Source organism: Sciurus carolinensis, chromosome 5 (assembly GCF_902686445.1).
Source record: "Sciurus carolinensis chromosome 5, mSciCar1.2, whole genome shotgun sequence".
In the NCBI taxonomy this organism is placed as follows: Eukaryota; Metazoa; Chordata; class Mammalia; order Rodentia; family Sciuridae; genus Sciurus; species Sciurus carolinensis.
In genome coordinates this window covers 81,656,380-81,677,348 of record NC_062217.1, presented here as the reverse complement: position 1 = coordinate 81,677,348, position 20,969 = coordinate 81,656,380, and the positions used below count along the sequence as shown (strand labels likewise).

At 40.1% G+C, this 20,969-nt stretch overlaps 1 protein-coding gene across 1 annotated transcript in view; it reads left to right on the top strand.

Moving 5' to 3' along the window:
• The window catches only part of Atp8a2 (ATPase phospholipid transporting 8A2), a 651,599-nt gene that overhangs the window by 316,998 nt on the left and 313,632 nt on the right, over positions 1-20,969 (top strand). The window lies entirely within an intron of this gene.

Here is a 20,969-nt window from a genome sequence, read left to right as displayed (position 1 = left end):
GGAGCTTTACATTTGAAATTATACCCAGGGAAGAATTGTAGTTACTGTATTCACTTTCTCTGTGACTTTGGGCAAGTCACTTGTAACTTCCAAGACTGTTGCTTGTTCTACCTATCACTACAGGCAAATGTAGGGATGCAAAGTTATGATTGTGAAAGCACTTAATAAGCTGTTATGTGGTATCAGAATGCAGCTTATTTGTAAGCTGAGTAGCAGCGGGTTTACATTTTTAGGTAGATAACCCAGTGAGAATGTCTTTACAATAGTCACTATGAATTGATGCAAACACTAATCAAGCCATGGGAATGAAAAAATTAGGGAGACAACAGATAGAAAGGTTTCTAGTTAGAGTTTTAAAATGACATGTTGGGGGAAAGGCAGTGAGATGGAGAGAAGGAAGGGTTAGGAAAGACACCAGGATTCAAAGTTCAAATGACTGAGAAATGGTGGTAAAATCAACTGAAGGGGGTTTATAGGGAAAGATTAGAAATCAGGGTGATGGCCTTTGTTTTATTTTTGTTGAATTCCTGATGCTACTGGAACATCCTGATAGAAAATGGCAAGAGGAAATTCCAGTTGTAATCATAGAGAAAATACTGAGGCTGGAGTTGGGAGTTAACAACCAGTTTGAGATTTTGGAATAGAATACTATCAGGAAGACAAAAGTATAGCATTAGAAGAAGGCCAGGAATTGACTCCTGGGGCATATAATGCTATTTAATTTCCTTTGATGTCAGGTCTTCCTAGATGCATCCATAGTTTCCTTACCTGCTTCTCTTATGGCCTGGGAACTTAGTAGAGTTATTTGTTCATATTCCTGAACTTATTAAACTTATTTGTTCATATTCCTGACACACTCTCAATTCTACCAGCACAGTTACATCTTGGAATCCTGAACATAAATCAAATGCCTACTAGCATGCAGTGAGTACTCCTAAAATATTCTTTGGAGTGAACAAGCAAATAAATGAATGAATGACTTCTCTGAAAGTAGGTGGTAAGTGTGAAAGATGAGAAGAGGGCTGGGTTTAGGTTACCTGTCACCTGGTCAAGTGGTATTCAGATGAGACCATTGACATTGTTAATTTCTTTTTCCTTTGATGCTCTATAGACTGAGAATGTGAGTTGAGACCATAGTGTTAACTGTGGACTTGAAAAAAAAATAGAGATCACAGAAAGTCAGGGGGATTAGGACAGTGTCAGTATATATGAACTCCAGGATGGCTAGACAGGGAGGTCAAACAAAAAAACCTGACTAGAGGGTGAGTCGTCAGTGGCTTAGGGAAAAAAACATATTTTCAGAACAGGACAGGTGTTATTAAGACAGGCAGCAATGGAAAAAGCAGGAAGTTTTGTGTGTAATCTTCTGTGTGTCACTCTGCTAATTGCATGGTTTTTGCAGGTTGAATTGTTCATGTCTCCCAAAAGATAGGCTGAATTCCTAAGTCCTGGTACTTTAGGATGTAACATTGTTAGGAAATGGAGTCGTTGCAGATTAGTTGACATGAGGACATGCTAGAATGAGATGAGCCTTAAATCCAGTGGCTGGTGTTCTTATAAAGAAGAGAAGAGATGCACACAGAGAGGGAGATGATTAGGAGATGTCCGGCAGATTGAAGACAGCGGCAGCTGCACACTGAGGAGTTGGCGGCACATCACTAGAAGTGGGAATGAGGCTAGGAAGGGTTCTTGTGTTCTATTTCAGAGGGAGTGTGGCCCTTCTGATACTTTGAATTCACACTTCTAATCCCTCAACCCTCTAGAAGTCCCACTACTAAATACTTCTGTTCTTTTAGCCTCAGGAATCTCAGTTACTTGAGCCCATTATAGTTTAATAGAGATTAACTTCTTTCAAGCCACCCAGTTTGTGTTTGTGGTTGTGTCAGCCCTGGCACACTGACCGTGGCTCAAGTCAAGATCGTCAAGACCAGGGTGGTAGGAGTCATCGATGCAGTATGGGAGGTTCAGAGAACAATGGGCAAAGATGGACAGAGGAAAACAGAGGGGAATGTTTTGGAGCCTCCCTCAGAGGACTTTCTGTATCCCTCTTTAAAAGTAAACTGAGGGGCTTCTTCTTTTGTCAGGGAGATACCTTCTACACTCATGGTTATAGTCATCTCAGCAGGCCATCTTGTTAGTTCCTGACAGTTGGGTTTAGATTGTGCTTGGTGTGGGTGCCTGGTTTCCTTGGGAGGAATTACAGAAGCGGTGGTCGGGGGGGTGTAAGTTCATCTCAGCAGCACTGAATGCTTCAGTTTGAGTCAGTTCAATGAGCCACCAGTCTCTGCCCCCAAAGAATTCTAACTGCAGGCAACTCAATCAAACCGTGCACCTCAGTATATTTTTCTGAGGAAAGGGAAATAATTGGTATTGAAGTGACTAATTCCTTTTACAAGGTCCTCCAGGAAAACTGGAAATTCTAGACTGACTTTCTGGAGAAAAGAGCCTTGGAAGGTTGGGGAACTGTTTGGAAAAGAAAAAGAAAAAAAAAATCCATGTCCAAGAAACCAGGTTTGACAATATTAAGGATGTAGGGAGTGACTCAGTCTCTGGCAGTATTTGTTGCTTTCTCCCAGAACTCCAGAAGGTTTGGGTGTGATGAAAATAAACATCTTCAAATTGTTATCCTATAACCCTTGCATTTGAAAGTGAATTTAGGATAGGTGCTAATGTTTTAGAATTTTCCCATATGAGTGCCAAATTAAATGTTTGTGGATCCCTCACTTAATATTTAATTTTTCCATACTCATAATTCTTGCAGAGGTTGACAGGTATGTATTTTGGGTGATGGCACGAGCAGTGTGTATTCCTGCACCCCTGATTGCTGAGGGTGCAGGGCAGTGGTCCCTGTTGTTCAGTCCATGCAGGGAAGTGTGCAGCAGGGAGCTGTCCTGCACAGCCCTCCATACAGCTTACAGGATGGCGTGATGGCATGTCCCTACTGCTGGAAAAAGAGAAATAGAGCCAGTATGAACCTGTGGACAGGTTTTGTTTCCTCCTTAAATTTGAATACTTAGTGCCTCTCTTTCTACCTTCTTCCTCCATACCAAACAAAGTAAACAGCTCTTTGAAAACGCCTCCAAAAGGTTTATTTGCCAAAGAGGTGTGGAAATGATGATCTTAGATGTTAAAAAAGAAAGAAACCCTAGCAGATTGCTCCATTCTGTGTACCCTTAATAGATGGGAACAGAGGGAGACTTTGGGCGGACTGCCTTGGATGCGGTCTGGTTTACCCTGTAACAGATAGAGAGGTGCTCTCCCACCAAGTGACAGTGTTGGGATATAATCCAGGGCAGAAAGAACACTTTAGTCTAGTCCTTGATTGATGTGTACAAGAAAAATGAGTCAAGTTTAGGCAAAATGACTGCATATCAATTTTTATGCATAATTGTAGCTGAAGAAAAGCAAACATTTAAAAAATTAGATCATCCTTCTTTTTAGTTTTTTTATTTGTAGATGGACACAATACCTTTATTTCATTTATTTACTTTTATGTGGTGCTAAGGATCGAACCCAGTGCCTCACATGTGTTAGGCAAGTGCTCTGCCACTGAGTCACATCCCAGACCAAAGGATCACCCTTCTTTATAACTTTTTCTTTTTATTAAAGTAAGGGGTGCCGTGTGGCTTTAGGGAAGATGGTGCTGGTTAGTGACACTGCATTTCCGAGGACTGTCTTGTCAACCTGACTCTATTTCTCTTGTTAACGGAATCCTTCCTCAAGCTGCCTCTGCAAACACCTGGTAGTTTTGAGAGATGCTAATCAGGAATAAAATCCTTTCCTGTGTCTGACTCAGGGACCCCAGTTACCTTCAAGACAGAGACTGGAACAGCCTGGCATGCTCTCTAGCTGTTGATTTTCTTAGTTGTATTGCTGCTTTAACTGGCCACAGTTCTCCTTGTCTGTCATGAACACCCTTAAAATTCACGTGAGAGTAATTTCCCCCACCTTCCTCACTGTGGGTGATTTTCTCTTGCTGGGGGCACACCACTGGCTCTCCGCTTGGCCCCTCTGCTCACTTTCTTCAGCATTCCGTCATTTGGTGGGTTTCTACAGCCCCACGATTGAGTTACAGCCTGAAGAATGTTGAGCCCAGTTCTCAGCTGCAGGATGTCTTTCCCCAAAGCCCTTGTTCTGCTAGGCCTGCCCCAAGGATTCACATGTGCATATTGGTTTACAAGAACATTAAAGGGTTCTCCCCCCAGTAGGTGGGTCAATTACTTTAGGACTATGAGGTAGTAGTCTCCCGGGGCTTGCAGCTCAGAGTTGGCCTGTGGTACAAGCCAGTTCCCTTCTGGCTGGTTTCACATCTATTTATGACTTTCTTTTACACCTAATCATCTTACTTGAGTTTTCAAGAAGAAATTTCTTGTACAATTAGAGGGAGATTCTGTGGTATTTTGCGGTAAAAGATTGAAAGCTCTACTAATGTAAAACATAAAACCGATCAAGCAAATAAGCATGGAATGAATCTCCAAATATTGTATTCTATAGGACATAAATAGAAAGTGAAAGACCATAAACAGAAAAATTGTTTGCTAGAATTACAATTTGAATATTATATATTGACTATCCAGCACTCAATTGTAATGTAACAATATTGCATTATTTTAATAATGGAGTATAGGATGACATAGAGGAGGAAACAGCTTAGAAGGAGAAGGCTTGTCTTAACACATTGCCCTAGACATTAAGCATGTGGCAGTGGCAACATCCAAGGTGAAGCTCTGTTTGAGACTGTAGAAGAATGATTCTCGTGTGGTCTCTACATCTGCTCCATCTCTGTGGGCTACAGTTGGTCCTCTTAGTTACAAGTTTTCTAGACACATATTTCTCAAAGTGCTTAGTATAGTAGTAAAGTATTATACACCTGTTAGATTTTATGTGTGTGGGTGTGTAACATCTGTAGGCTGATTTGGTGTTTCAGTCTACACATTTGTTTTTTATTCTAAGCGTTAGACCTCTGACATGATTGGAGATGTGAGTTCACATCTCACCTGAAGTGCCTGAGTTCCATTGCTTTCAACGAGGAAGAGGAGGTGGGAGGGACATGGAATTACTAATGTTGACTTCTGTGAATTCATGTTGAAATGTTGTTCAGATTTTTTTAAAAAAATGCTATGTGAACCATCCTTTTCTCTTTTCTTTTAAAAAGTCTCTGATCTCATGCTTGGTTTTGTGGCAAATTAATCATTAGCGGATCACACTTTGCCTGCAATTCCATTTTGCTTGGATAGCACTTTGACTATTGTTAGGTGGGGCAAGCACTTTGCAGGTGGCTACAGACCACATCACTCCTTAATGTCTTAATCATACTTTTATGACCTGCGTGGAACCCTAAGGTCATTTATCTACATGGTACCCAAAATACATTTTTATATTTCTTCTCCAAAGAGAAGCAAATAGATAGTAAAGCAAAACTTGCTGTACTATTGATTTATATTTTTTTTCTCCACTTGTCTTTTGATGATTTTAAAAATGAGCAGTGAACTGCTCAACAGGCTTGAGAGGAAACAAAATCTCCAAAGATCAAACTACAATGATGTAGGTCCGGGATATCATGTTGTATCATCATCCCAATGTCTGTGACATTGATCTTAATGGCTGAGTACAGCAGAATGGGAAGTTTGCATATTTCACATTTGTTGAGTGAACAGTTCGAGTATTGAATGATTCTGGTTCACCTTTTTCAGTCTTAGTGGAAACATTTTTGCTTCTAGGTTTCCCTTATTGCCCAAACATTGCTGAATTAGCATGGGCCTTGCAAAGCTTGAAAAGTCATCTCCCTTTCACATACTTCTCTTATTTTTTCTATTCAAAGTGTTGATCTCAAGACAAGCTGAAGTCTGAGACCAGTTGCACTGATCTGATTGATTCCACCGTGTGCTCTGCTCTGTGGCTAGGCCCTTCTTCTGGAAAGACCATATCGAGTTCGTCCACTGTTATGAATGAAAATAATCAGTTGGTGAAAGCACAAAATTAGAAACCTCTTGGTATATTTATTTCTGTGTCTTAAGAATTCTGATTTAAAGCAGACTTTATTTCAAGTAATGTGAACAGTAGGTCGTTCAGGAGTCTCAGATGAATCAGTGTTTTCTTCCCTCCTCTCCAAGAAAATCTATTTAAAGCAAAGGTCAAATCTGTGCTGGATTTAGAGCCTATTAAATATAAGTCTGGCAAACAGAGCCACTTCTTTTTTATTCTTTACATAGTTTGAAACACTGGGGACACTCTGGTCTTTTGCAAATCATCATTTTCCACATATTTCTGGCATTTGTGACTCTCCTTTTGTTCTGGAGCATGGTGTGAAACCTGTAGTGTATATAATACATGAATCTGAACCCTTGTGGGTCTTTGGGCTTATTAAATTTAGGAATAATTTAAACCTCGAAAATTGTCTCGGAAGAGTTTAGTGGGCTTTGAATTATACCTAAGAAGGATATATTTATATATGTATTAATGCACCTCATTTAGTTAACATGCTCAAAGATTGAACTGGCCAAACCCTCACTTTCCCTGCTTCTCTCTCATCTCTCCTCACTCTGGCCTTCTCTGTCACCATGAAGATTGTCAAGTCATTGTCCAAGCCAATAACCCCTGATACAGTCCCTCACAGGGCATCCCACAAGCCACCAACCTTGAACCGTCTGCTCCTGTGAAGTCTTCAATCCTGCTGTTCCCTCAGTCCAGGCCCCATTACATGTGTGAGTGTTGGCATAGTCTCTGAACTTGATTCCCAGTTTTCCCATTTCTCTCTTTTCGAAGTCATCCTTTCATTCTGTAGAGATTCAGATATATCCCATAGCCAGGCTCTGTGTGGGACCATGAAGATGCACCAGTTAAAGAGTCAGCCAAGAAATCCCTGGTCCCCAGGACCTGATATTCTAGCAGGGAGAGCAGGCAGGGGGCAGAAGACAAAAGGAAATGATAGAGAAGGTGGCACATGGTAACTGCCACCAGGGAAATAAAGGAGGAGGTGGGAGTGAGGAGCTTGCATGGGGGAGTATGATTTGACACAGTGAAAGGGCTTCCCTGAGAAGGTGACATCAGGAAGAGTATGTTGCAGTGGGCCAGGTGGGGAGGCAAGTGACTGTGTCCTGGTGAGATATGGTCAGGATTGCATTTCTCAGGCACAGGTGACATGATTTGCTGCTGGATTGAATATGTGAGGTGTGAGAGAAAGGAAGGAAAATGACCTCAATATTTTTGACATGAGTACCTAGAAGAATGGAGTTGTCCTGAATTAATAAGGAAGAAAGTGTCCACTGTCATGTCCCCATGGTTGCTGTTTGCTCACTGTCTCAAGTAGGAGAGAGCAGGCTGCAAGGGAGGGAACCAGGAACTCAGTTTGGGACCTGGTGTCTTAGGTTGTCTCATTGCATTACTCTGTGGAGGGTGAATTAGGTGGTTGGATGTTTGGGTCTGGAATTTGGGGTAACACTTGTACTCAGAGATATAAATCCAAGAGTCTTAACATATAGGTGGTATTTAAGGTCAGACCAGATCAGATCTGCAAAGACACAGGAGGGAAAGGTCTTTGGACTGAGCCCTGAAACATTTTTCTTATAGAATTTAGAAATGCAGATATCTTACACCAGCATCTTTGCCTTGTGTCCCCAACCCACCTTTCCAGTGCTCTAGTGTGGCTTCCACATGTGTCAGCGGGGAAAGCATGATCGTCCAGCAGCAGTTCCTTATGGAGAGCCATTTCCTTTGCTGGTGGGCCCTTTTGTGCATTTGCATGTCTCTATCACTTTCCTCATATTACTCCTTTTTAAAAGTGGACTCAGTTATAAACTAACCTCCATCATACCAGTAGTATCCTCCTGCTCCTGCTTCTCCCCTGTTAGTATTCCTTTCTTTCATTTATATGATCATTCTTCATCTTTTTTTTTTAAACAGTCCTCAGTCATAGCACTTATTCTGTTTTCTTTTATTCCTGTGTCCCTGATAGAAGGTAATTCCCTTGAGGATGTCGGCAGGGGGCTATTTATCTTTATAGCCTAGAACCTGGAGAATCACTTACATGTAACAGCCTTGTAAATATTTGTTGATCCTAGAAATTGTTTCCTAAGATTTACAAACTTGATTTTGGATATGTTTTTAAAAAATAATATATGCATATGTGTTGTATATGTATGAATGTATGTATGTGAATACCTGGAAGGATAGATGAATACTAACCTTTTAGGTAGTCATAACAAAAATATCAAAGTCATTCTTCTGTTCTCTTGCACCTATATGTATTTCCTATAGATAGATGATAAATTTTCATATATTTTATGAAAATATATTTCCTCCAGAATAATTTTTCATCTCATTTCTCAATCATTTTAGTACTGCATCTTGGAAATCCAAAGATAGGTATAGGAAGAAGGAAACTTTCATAGGGACACTAGAAGTCACTAACTCCTTTCAGTTTATTTGCCATCCTATTCAAAGTTTTAAATAGTAAAGTTGACACTTGTGTGTGTTGGGTATGTGTTCATATGTGTATGCATGTGAATATATATTAGAAGGTGAATTCTCTACACAAAGCAATTTTTAAAATCTTCAAGAAATCCTTATTCCTATGGATATACTGTGTGCATACGGTACTGGGGATTAAGTTCAGTGATTCTCTCCCACTGAACTACATCCCTAGTCCTTTTATTTTATTTAGAGAGTCTCACTAAGTTGCCCAGGCTGGCCTCAAATTTGTGATCCTGTCTCACACTCCCAAGTAGCTTGGATTACAAGTGTGCTCCACCATGTCTGGTCCTTTTTTGGTTTTTGTATAGAACATACAAAAATTAAAACTGCTTAAAGTTGCTAGTTTAATTTTGGAGGTTGAGCCTTCTGTACACTAGATGGAATATAGAATCTGGCACTGTGCCTATGTTGAAAACAGCCCATGACAACCCTGAAAAGCTCCTCAAGAGACTTGGTTTTTGGGTGACTTTTGTTCCAAGAGAGATGTAAATATACAGTGCTTACAAGATAAGCAGGTACAGGAATATAATGGTGTGCCCCGTGTGGACCTGTATTTCTAAACCCATACCTACATCTGCCTTAGTAGTATATGTTCCACTTTTATTGGTGAGACTGGCACAGAGGAACAAGCAACACACACCTAATAGCCGGTGAGACTCTGTTCCAGTATCAAGGAGGCCATGGCAACTGGGAGATGGGTGTGCAACTATTTCTTAGAGATGAGCAGACTGTTGTCTCGTGGGCACGTGGACCCAGGACTGTCAGATACTGTAATTTTTCAAAAGAAGCTGGATATCAGAGTTTTCATGTGGAATCTCCTGACTTTGTGTGATTATATTTGTAGGATTATATTTCCTAGCCACTGAAATGGTTGGGAAGTACCTTTCGTGCACCTCAGCGTACATTGTGCCTCTGCCCCTAAGTCAGAATAAGCCAACCTCAGAGAGGTCTCTGCTTCCTAAACCCTCCTTGAGTTTCCTCCCTGGCACTTACAGCTTGTGGCATTATGTTCTGTATTCGTTTCATAGTGTCTGTGTCCTCACTAGCCTTGAGAGAATCTTTGGAGTTCAGGACCCTAATACATTGTGTTAGGTATTATAAATAATCTAGAGATGATTTACAGTATGCAGAGGTATGTGCGTAGGTTCTGTGCAAATAGTACTCCGTTGTATATCAGGGACATGGGCATCTGTGGGGGATGGGAGAACAAATGCCCTGATCTAATCCCCTGAGAATACAACAAGATGACTTTGTTTCCAATTTTAAATGTGGTGACCACATAAACATGAACTGCTTGTGTCCCCATGGTCAATATTCCATAACCACTTACTGGATAAGTGACCTCCCAAGCTAACGTCTCCAATACTTTTCAAAATTTCAGTAGAAGGTCATTGTCATAACACATACAGAGGGAGAGACCCAAGCAGAGGATTGCACGGGACCCATGGCTGCTGGAGCGGTTGCTCTTCCCACAGTCAGGAGTTCAGGAAGCAGCAAATACTCACCAAATAAAGGATGGCAAGCACTTTTTTGGTATGTGCTATTTGCTGGGTGATTTGTTTGTTTGTTTGTTTTCACCCAGGGGGAATGGTAAGGAACGGCCTTACCTTTGGTTCCTTTTTCTCTTCTTCAGCCATCCCTGATTAGGAGGTTATATGAGCCACGAAGTGACAACTGCTGGATATTTAGTTGGAATTTTACAAATGTTGACTATGGGAGTAGAGGTCCAGGTAGCAGTGTCCCTTGAGAGCAACCCTGGGGTTCAGGCCTTGGGTAGACTTTCCAACCCTCACCTTCTATCATCTTGCCAGGATAAAGTTTACCACCAAGTTAAAATTCAGCATCCTCTGATCCCCATCACACACTCCCCAGCTCTTCTTCAGTCCTTCTGTGTTCCTTATCCACTATTCAGCTTCCTTTATCCACCTAGCCAGGTGCTTACTACTTATCCCTGCTTCCTCCCTGGTCCTCTGACCATTGACCAAACATTCTTTGATCTTTTTCTTAAATATGTTTTCTGGGTTTTGTCTCTTACCACAATCAGAGTTAGACTCTCAGCATCAGAAGCATTTTTAACTGATCTGTGGTCTTATTTCAGTGTATCTTCTGCACTATGATTTGGACATCTGCAAATGAATATCTGAGTACAGTATTTTTTTTTTTTTTTTTTTGTCTGTAGAAGGCTTTGCAGCTCTTCTGTAGGCTCTGGGATGAATCCACATGCTTCTCCCTGGTCTGCCAGACTCCTCACCTTCTGTCACTTTCTTGCCTCTGGCCTTTGGTTCACTCTCCTTATATGTCTCAGATACTTACTGCCTGACCATGACAGATGTGTAGTGATCTCTGGCTCCTCTGTGCCTTTGTTGTTATTCTTTCTCCCTGGGATTCTTCAGACCCTCAAATCTTGTGCACATAATAGGCCCATACTGGCTAAAGATTAATTCTAGAATTTTTAAACTTTGCTTTATATTGTAAACTTCCATTTCCATGATCTTGATTCTTTGCCAGTCTGTGTGGAGAAAAGAATGTGTAGTGTTCCAACCTGCCCCAAAGCCTGCCCTTATCTGCTCAGTTTGGTTATTGCTTCTGCACAACCAGGGGAGCCTTCTGGCCAGGAATATGTGTCCAGGGAACTCTGTCCTCATTCTTGTCTTCAGTGCCAGGGTCTGTTGGAGAAATGAGACTTTTTGTATATCTTTTGCTTATTTCTATTATTTAATTTATTTCTTTTAAAAATTTGTATAGGGATGGGAATATAGCTCAGTTGGTAGAGTGCTTGCCTCACAAGCACAAGGCCCTGGGTTCAATACCCAGTACCGCACAAAAAATAAGTAAATAAAAAATAAATAGAAATAAAAATCTGTATATAACAAGTTATGCTGCTGCCTTTACCAACAGGAACCTCATTTGGAAAGTACTGTCATCTTGCTGTGTCTGTAGATTCTGCATTCAATGTTTCAGCAAACTATGGATTGAAAATATTTGGGGGGAAAATTGTATCTGTACCAAACATGTACAGATTTTTTTCCTTGTCATTATTCCCTAAATAATACAGTATAGCAAATGTTCCCATAGCATTTACATTGTATTAGGTATTATAAATCATCTAGAGATGATGTACAGTATAGCAGGAGTATGTGCCTAGGCTCTGTGGGAATAGTACTTCATTGTATACCAGGGACTTGGGCATTTGCAGGGGATGGGGAGGGGTTCCTGATCTAATGCCCTGAGAATACAACAGGGTGACTTTATTTCCAATTTTAAGTGTGGTGACCACATAAACATGAGGTATTTTCCTAACATAGTCAAGGATTTGTGTCCACCTGTTCTTTGTTCTCACATAACTCTCTCTGTACCCCAGCTCCTGTGGGTTCGGGGAACACTGAGGAGGTACCATTAGCAGGTGCTATCTAGTACTGGGGCCACATCTGCTGGTCTGCAGTCTGGAAGCCTGTGAGTGGCAGCCTATCCCCAGCCCTTTCTGTTCTGTGCCTTTGCCTCAGTAGATGCCAAATGTGAGCCTTCACTCCTATGTTCTCCATATGACTTTGGTCTGTCCCTTCTCTGCCTGATTGCACAGCCTGCACCTACCACAAATGCATTTGGAAAACTTTAATGATCTTCCTTCACCATTTCTCTTTCAGAATTTTTTTGTAGCCATTTCCATGTGCTCTTTGCAAAAGGCTAAATACAGTCAGGGCACATTATAATTCCTCTAGGAGCCCAGGAGACTTTAGGAGTAGTGAGTGCACTAACTATATCTTTGAAATATTAAAAAATCTTTTAATCCCCAAGGGTTAGGAAATTTAATAATTATGTTAAGGTGCCTATGTTCATTTTTTTGATAGCTTCAAAAAGCTCGCATATTTTTTAAGATGGTTTATCATAAAGCAGAAAAGGGTATCAAGCATTGAAATGACTGTGGTCCTTGTTGTGATGCTTGTGCTGCTTGTGATGACATGGCAGATATTATCATTTGTCCTTGTGAGCCAAATGTAGATTTTTAATGAGATCAGTAATGCTTTACTGAAGTTTACCTGACCTACTTAATCACCTTCTTCATTAAAAGCACTCTGCATACGGTAGTCTAGAAATTAATCTCAGCAGTAGTTTCTCTTTTAATTAATAAATTCAATCCCTATTGTGTTTCCTTTGAGCTCTTGAAAATTCCTCCAAGAATCAAGAAGGCTTTAGAAATAGTAAGTTCAGTGACTACGTCATTGACATGTTCAAGTTAAAATTTTTAATCCTAAGAGGTTAGGAAATTAAGTAATTAGGCTAAAGTTCACAGTAAAATTATTCCTCATTAGTATGATGATACTAAATGTGGTAGTCATTCATTGTGTTCCCCAAAGTATACAGTGACTTTCAGACCCTGTCTGGGCAGATGTGTGACAAGCAACTGTTCCATGGAGTCATGGGGGTCATTTTATGTGTAGTTGAGTGATGGATCACAAGTGCTGATTTCACATTCCTCCTGTGGGAGGGACACTTTGAAATCATTTTCGTGCACAAAAATATTTCTCTAAGAAGAAGTCTACATTTTGAAAAGTTTCAAAAAGGACCCATAGTTGAGATTCAAATAATGAATGCTTCTTAAAGCATTTAAATTATTTTCGAGATCTTGTTATACATTGCTATTCAAGAATGTGTTTGTTTAGCCAGTGAAAGGATTCCTAATACTAAAATAAAAATGTAGTTTTGAGGAAGAAAGTAAATTAAACACATTAGGTTTGTTATTTGATATCTTTTGAGAAATAAAAAGAGGTACATGTTTTCAGGATTTTTTTAAAACCTCAATGATTTGAACTCTGTCAAAACTGCCAGTCACATTTTCTTTCAATAAATAGTGGTGATTGATAGTTTTCAAACTTTCTAGTCTCTGAAGTACATGCGAGTAAACATCAATGCTTGCATGTTAGTAACCACTTCCTGAATCTCTCCTCTCACACTGTCTGTGATGCCTCTTTAGGAAAATGTGGATCTTTTGCAGATTCCAAATGTAAAAAAGAAGAAACTGAAAATGAGGTATCCAGTTACCCTGCAAGGAGATTCTTAGGGTGGGTTCATGTGTGCAATTGGTAATTTCCCCCCACAAAATTAAAATTGTCCCTGGTGTACCACTTAAATGATTTCTTAGTTGTATGTCTTGACATCCTAGCAAATAGAAATTCATTTAATTCAGTACCCATTAAAAGAAGTTCTGTAATACATGTGTTAATTAAATTAGCTTGATGTAGACATTCTACAGTATACATTATATAATATCTATATGTGTATGTATAATATACATATGTATTTCAAAACACCATGTACAATATGCAATTTTGTCAGTTAAAATAAAAATCTAAAAAAATGTTCAACACGAGTAGTCATTTGGAAAATGCAAATTAAAGCCACTGATTCTAACTCTCCACACCTTCCAGGATGGCTAAAATTAAAAAGACTGAACATGCAAGTGTTGGTAAAGATGAAGGATAACTGGAAAACTCCCACATGACTACTTGGTACCCAAAATGGCACAACCAGTTTGGAAAACAGTCTTTTTGCGATTACTATAAAGTGAAACCTGCAACTTGCCCTATATGTGTTTATATATATAGTATCACTAGGTAATCTTATATTTCTACCTAAGATAAATAAAAACTGTTTATCTATAAAAAGACTAGTAGTACACAAATTGTTCATAAAATTATTTGTAATATACCTGAGTGTATTATAATGTGTGAATGAATGTACAAATTGTGGTATATTCATATTTTGGACTACTACTTGGCTACAAAAAGGAATGATGTATTGATCTGTTCAGAAACAGTGGTCGATCTCAAAGCATTGGCCTAAATGAATTGGCTCTTTGGAAGACACTACAAACTGATTCTATTTTATATAACAGTCTCAAAGAGGCAGAACTATAGTGATAGAAGTCAGGAGCTGGGATGAGGGGAGGGGTTTGCCTGCAGAGTGGCAAGAGGGAACTTTGGGCAATGGAACATGTTCTACATCTTAATTGTGGTGAGGATCAAAAAATACTAATGAGGAGCATTATATACATACTAGTGTGAATTTAGTAAATTGGGTTGATTTACTCTGAGACCGAATTTTTTTATATGAAATACAAACATTTTGTGGGAATTAGGGATGGCCAGTGTAGAAAAATATAAATTCAAGAAAGTAGAAGTAAAAGATAACCTTGAGAGGGTACCAGACAAGTACCTGGGTGCTCTCAGGCAAGAAGCCAAATACTTCTTTAAAATGTTGGTGTGATACCTGTAAGATATTATCTAGTATGCCCTAAAATTATTAGTATTACAGAAAGTCCTTGAAAGCATATATGAGTTATGCTCCATGTATGTATAGTATGTCAAAATACACTCAACTGTCATATATACCTAAACATTTTTTAAAAATTGAAAAAATAAAGCATACACATGAAGTGAAGATTCTCATGCATTGGAGGAAAGCAAACACCTGAGCATGAGGGTGCCCACTCTGCCTGCTGCCAGCAGCTCCTGTAGAGGTCATGTGCAATTCTTTTGTATCAGTTTTGGCACACTGTGATGGCTGACAAGGGATTAGTTGTATAAGGGTATTGTGTTAAGTTTTACGAACTTATGTTACACCCATTAAGTCTCCAAAATGAAATAGCATAGATAATATTAGTGCTGCCAAGAAGTAGGTGTGATGGTTTTAGAAGTGAAAATGATCATCAAAAAGAAAGAAAAAGTGGCAGGAATATGATGGGTGCAGTTATCTGGGGTATGCAAGACTGGGCAGTGGGAATGATCTGAACAATGGGAGCGGGCCATGGTGAGAAAAGACTCAGGGGACAGTCACCAAAGCACAGGAGTAATAGATGGGTAGAGTGGGGGATGGTGAAGAAACGCCAAAACAACCTGTGGTCTGGAGGACAGGCAGTCATTAGATACTCATTTGCCCAAGATTAATTCAGGAGCAGGATATCTGCTCCTGAACTTGAAGGCTAAGCCTGATGTGGTTGAAGTGCTGCTAATGAAACCTGAACCAGTCTGGCTTTTGGCGTGGTCAGCTCAGAGCCCCTTGGAATTTGCAGAACATCAAAGTGAGGGCTGAGGCAGCTGCTGCTACCCTGGCTTCTAAGAAATCCCTTATGGCACTGCTGAGCTCATGGACAGTAAGGGCACCTGCCTTGATAGATTTCAGAGTTGCTAGAACTATTTGATTTTGAAGAAGAATTTCTGCCTTCTTTAAATTGTTAGAAATTCATCCAGGTACTAGAAGTGTTCACTCTTCTGTTTATGGTTTTAGGATAATTTTATTTCAAACATGGGAGATGCAAAGGCCAGCACTGACCTTGAGATAAAAAATACAAGGTTTACTGCAGAACACAACTAGGAAAAAGTAGACTTTGCTCAGTATGGCTAAGGGACAGTCATCAGTTACATTTGCTTATTTTTGGCACTAAATTGTGTGTGTTTTTAATTGCAAAGGAAAATGAAATTGTAGAACATGAATGAACAGCTGGAAATATATAGTTCAATATTAACACCTAGAAGGCAAATTCAAATTAAGGATGTTGGAATGTTTCTTATCTTTCTGGGAATGAAACCCCCAGCCCCAACTCCCTATGCCCCTCATAACAGCTAAGTCCATTGTAACTTTCAGTAATTGGTTTTTTATTAAAATAAGAGACTGCAGTATAAATTTTAGCAACTGGGCTAAATAGGCATTAACAGGCCCTGGGATCCAACCACAATTTGTAACATCGTTCCTTTGGGAAAATGGATTCTAAGTGCCCAATAACTACCTTACAAATAGACTTTTGAATCATAGTCCATTTGAGAATAAGGAACTGTTTGTGATAGTAATACCTTCCATTGGCTTGCTGGAGAACTGCACAGAAGGGACCTATATTCCTCCACACGTGTGTGGTGAACCTGGCTAGTCTGGGTTTGATCAAAGATTATTGCTGAGTGGGCATGGAAAGTGTAGGAATTAAAACCAAAGTAGAGGCTGGAGACAAGTCAAGGGAGAAGTTGGAAGGAGAGATCTGAAGAGGCTTCGGCGCTAGGAAAGGTTTTCATTCTCTGAAGCAAAAGTGGGATCCTGAGCAGTTGAAGTGAAGACAGGACAGGATGGAAGGTGAGTTAGGAGTGGAGGAAGTTGAGGGCAAAAAGGCCAAGAGATAAGGAGTAAGAAGTGAGCACCCCTCAGCCATTTTTAAGGACAGTGTAATGCGGTATATGCCAGGAAGGTGAAATCGTTCATATGTAAGTCAGAAGATGCCCCTAAGACCCATAAATGATTTTTTTCTAGATATGACAAGGTGATATTTAAAATCAAGACTTAGACACATCAATTCATGTGTGAGTTCAACACATTTATTGAGCACCTGCCATGGGTTAATATGATTAGAGGTTGGCAAAGGGACCTTCCTTCTTTTTTTATCCTCTCTTTCTGCATTTTTTATTGGTGCCTTGCAGTTGTACATAATGGTGAAATTTGTCATTACATATTTGTGCATACACACAATATGACAATGTAATTTGGCCAACATCACTCCCCAGCACTTGTCCCCTTCCCTCCCCACTTCTCAACCCTGGGTCCTTTTCTTTGGACAAAGGGATTTTCTGTCTTCATTGAATTTACAATATAATGTAATTCTAGCCAACCACAAAAATGAGCCAAAGCAGGCGAGGGTCTAATGGTGGTGATAGATAGGAGATTATTATGTTTGCCTTATTTCATCCTTGTTTTTGTGTGTTTGTCACATTGATTGTTCTGTTGGATTTTAGAGTAGACTACATGAGACATGCCTGCTTGGTATTTATTTTTTATCTTCACTGGAGCTTAGTAGTTACTCCAGTAACTATATCATGGTTGGTGATTAAAATAGGTTTGACTCCTGCAACTACTTAACTGAATTAGCATGTGACTGCTTATTCAATGTTTGCCTGAGAAACCTATTAGTGTACTGTGTGAGGAAATCCCTGCTCAACAGAAAATAAATGTCAAATTTCTTTTATTACTCTAGCATAACTTAGTAAAGTTTGGCTCTCTGTTTGCAAGTGGACAGTGTGGCTCCTACGTATCTACACTTTGTGATTCAACTTAGCCAGGGAGTCAGGGAGATCATTCACTCCAACATGGATCCCAGCACCAGGAGGCCTTGTCCTTCCTGTCCATCCTCACTGTGCATTGGTGGCTGTGATGGTTTGGACATGTCCCAAAGTTTGTGTGTTGGTAACTTAGTCCTTAATGCAACAGTTTTGGAGGTGGAGCCTAATGAGAGGTAATTAGGTCATGAGGGCTCCACACTCAAGGATACATTAATCCAGTTATAAAAGAACTTGAGGTTCCATGTTTGATATCTTGCTCTTTCTTTGCCCTTCTGCCATGGGGTAATCCAGCAAGAAGGCCCTCATCAGTTGTGACTCCTTGATCTTGAATATCCCAGCCTCCATCAACATGAACCAGGAAGTTTCTATTCATTATAAATTTCCCAGTCTCAAGTAATCAGTGACAGCAGCACAAAAGGGATTAAGACAGTAACCTTCTCCCACATGTCCCTTACTGTGCAAGTATCTGTAATGGCACTTACCATGTTGTTCTAGAAGGCTCAATCCAAACAGTAAACACTGCTGTCACATTGACTATGTATCCTCCTATTGCTGTGGTCCCAATCTGTGTCCTTTCTAAGTATCCATGATGATAAGAACAGTACTGCATTACCAGTGGGCTCAAGAGCTTGACTTTTTTCCTGAGCTCCAGCTATTATAGCAACATTTCCAGGGAGTCTATGGCTTAAATGATGGAAATTGATTCTTCATGGTTCTGAGGGCTGGGAAGTCAAGATCAGGATGAAGGCACTTTTTTGAAAAAAAATATATTTTTAGTTGTAGATGAACACAATGCCTTTATTTTGTTTATTTTATTTATTTTTTTATTTTTTTAATATGGTGCTGGGGATCAAACCCGGTGCCTCATGCTTGCTAGGCAAGTGCTCTACCACTGAGGCACAACCCCAGCCCATGAGGACACTTTTTGTAGATGACTCTCCTCTTGCTGTGTCTTCACGTGGTGGGAGAGAAGTAGAACTTAATCTCAGCATGAGGGCTTCACCCTCATGACCTAACCACCTCTTAAAGACACTTCCTCCTTAAGCCATCTCATTAGGAATCAGGGTTTTGATACAGGGATTTTGGGGGAACGGGAGTAGCACTTTTGTGGTTCAACCTGAAAATATCACGCCTTGGTAGGACTTGTGTTTCCCCAGTTGTGGCTGGTTGTGCTATGGTAAAGGCTCTCAGTAAGAGTGACTGGGTGAGTTCCTCTATGTCTGTCCCTCCACCCCACTCAAGCTTCAGCCCTCTTTCAGGTCCTTTCTGTACACATTTGAGGGGTGGGTTGTACATATATGGGAGCATAGCTTTCCCAGTTACCTTGTCTTTCTCTGATTTGTGCTTCTGTTAACAGAGTACCACAGACTAGGTAAGTTACAAACGATGAGGTTTATTTGATAAGTGGTTCTGGAGACTGAGAAGACCAAGATTGAAGGGCCTTTTGGTTGTGTCATTCCATGGCAGAAGGGTGAGAGAAGGTGAGAGGATGAGAGAGAGAGAGAGAGAGAGAGAGAGAGAGAGAGAGAGAGCCAGAGCCCATGTGTGCAGGAAAGGAAGGGCTGGACTCGCTTTCAAAATTGCTCACTTTCGCAATTTTGATAGTTCATTTGTGAGGGATGAAGTTCACATCCCGTGAACTTTGGGGACATATTCGAGCTATAGCACCACATCTCTGACCCTCGTCTTCCCAGTACTCAGGCTTATTCTGATGATGCCTCCTGTTCCAGCCCCACTCACTCATCTGGGTGAGTGATCAGTGGCCCATAGCTGGGGCTTTTCTACTCCTCCTGTAGCCAAGGAAGAAGGGCCACTGGTGTCCACCCTGAGGCCAGCAGTAGCCCCAAGTATGGAAGGCGACTTTCTAATATGATTCTGTGTATCTCCGCCCCTGCTGTATTCTCTAAAATAAAAGAGAGAGAAAAAGAGAGAGAGAGAGAGAGAGAGAAAAGAGCACTGCAGGCGATGGACTCTGTAACCCAAGGACCTTCTCTGTATCTCAAGGACCTTCCCTCCTTGGATCCAGGTATCTGTCCATGGGAACGGTCAGAGAAGCAAAAAGCACTGGGTTGCACTAAGCTGCACTGGGCTCTGCTCACCTTCAGGGTGACAAATCTGTCTACTAAGCTTCATCCCTTTGGTCACATATTTCTCTGGAGATTTTTCAGTTCTCATGCATGGACCCCTGGCAGCACTGCCCAGACCTGTCCAAGTTTCCTGATGAACACACCCAGGTGTCAAACTGGGATTTTCCTAAATGGGAGGAATCTTCTCTCTACCCAAATTCTAGAGAACAGACTGTTTCATGGATTAAGAGAATATAGACATTTTCAGGATGTTTATCTGAGATCAGAAATGCATGATTATCAATGAAAGTATAAAGTTATCTTCATTTTTAATGAAAGTATAACTTTTACCTCATGGTGCATTATTCTGTTATTTGTCTATATATAATGAATGAAGCGTTATCAATGATGGTATTTATCCACTGCTGGAATATATATGTGTGTTTCCCTTAATATAGGAAATTCTTAAATGAATAAAAAGTAAGGGGGGAAAATGGGTTTTATTAAGTGTATATTATATGCCAAGTTCAGCACTAGGTCTTTTACATCAATTGGCTTTCATTCATTCATAACAAAAGTGGCACAATGTGTTCTTAGCCCCATTTTATGCATGAGAAAGTTGCAGCTAAAGGAGGTTAAGTATTTTGCCCAAGGTTCCAGAAGTACTAAATGGAAATTTGGGACTAGACCTTAGACTGCCTGGCTGCAGTACAGGGCTCTACATCATGTCCTTCCGGAACAATCTTTCTGTGTTGTCAAAAGTCTTTTGGGGGGAATGAAAACTGAACAATAAGACAATGGAAACTGTTTCTCACTAGGCAATAGCAGTGGATCCTCAATTGAACTAGGGATGGCGGGGGCAAGGTTCCTGTTTTTTAAGGATATTTCTTTAAGAAAGAAACTTGATATTATTTGATAAATTGCATGTAAATGTAACATAATAACCAAAATACCATTGTTTAGAAAGAATTTCACCAGACTTTCTACTTCCTGATAAACTTCAATTAGATATTTTTTATGAGCCTGAAATTGCATTTTTATATTTGAGCCAGATATCCTCTCCATAGTTACACATTCCTTGGGATGATCAGAATGTCTTTCTTTTTTAATCTTAGAATATTTGTATGCTTTAATTCCATGTGACAATAGGCACTACACCAGGGTGCTAATTTTAGCTGGTAGTAATGTTTTGTTAGGTTTTGGCCATTTAATCTGATTAAATTTTTTTCTGTAATGTGAAGATGATCAGATCATTTCTTATATTGATGATACATGGAAAGTGGCTTAATCTGAAGGTTTCAGAAAGAATAGAAATTATTCTTCTGTGCTATTTTTA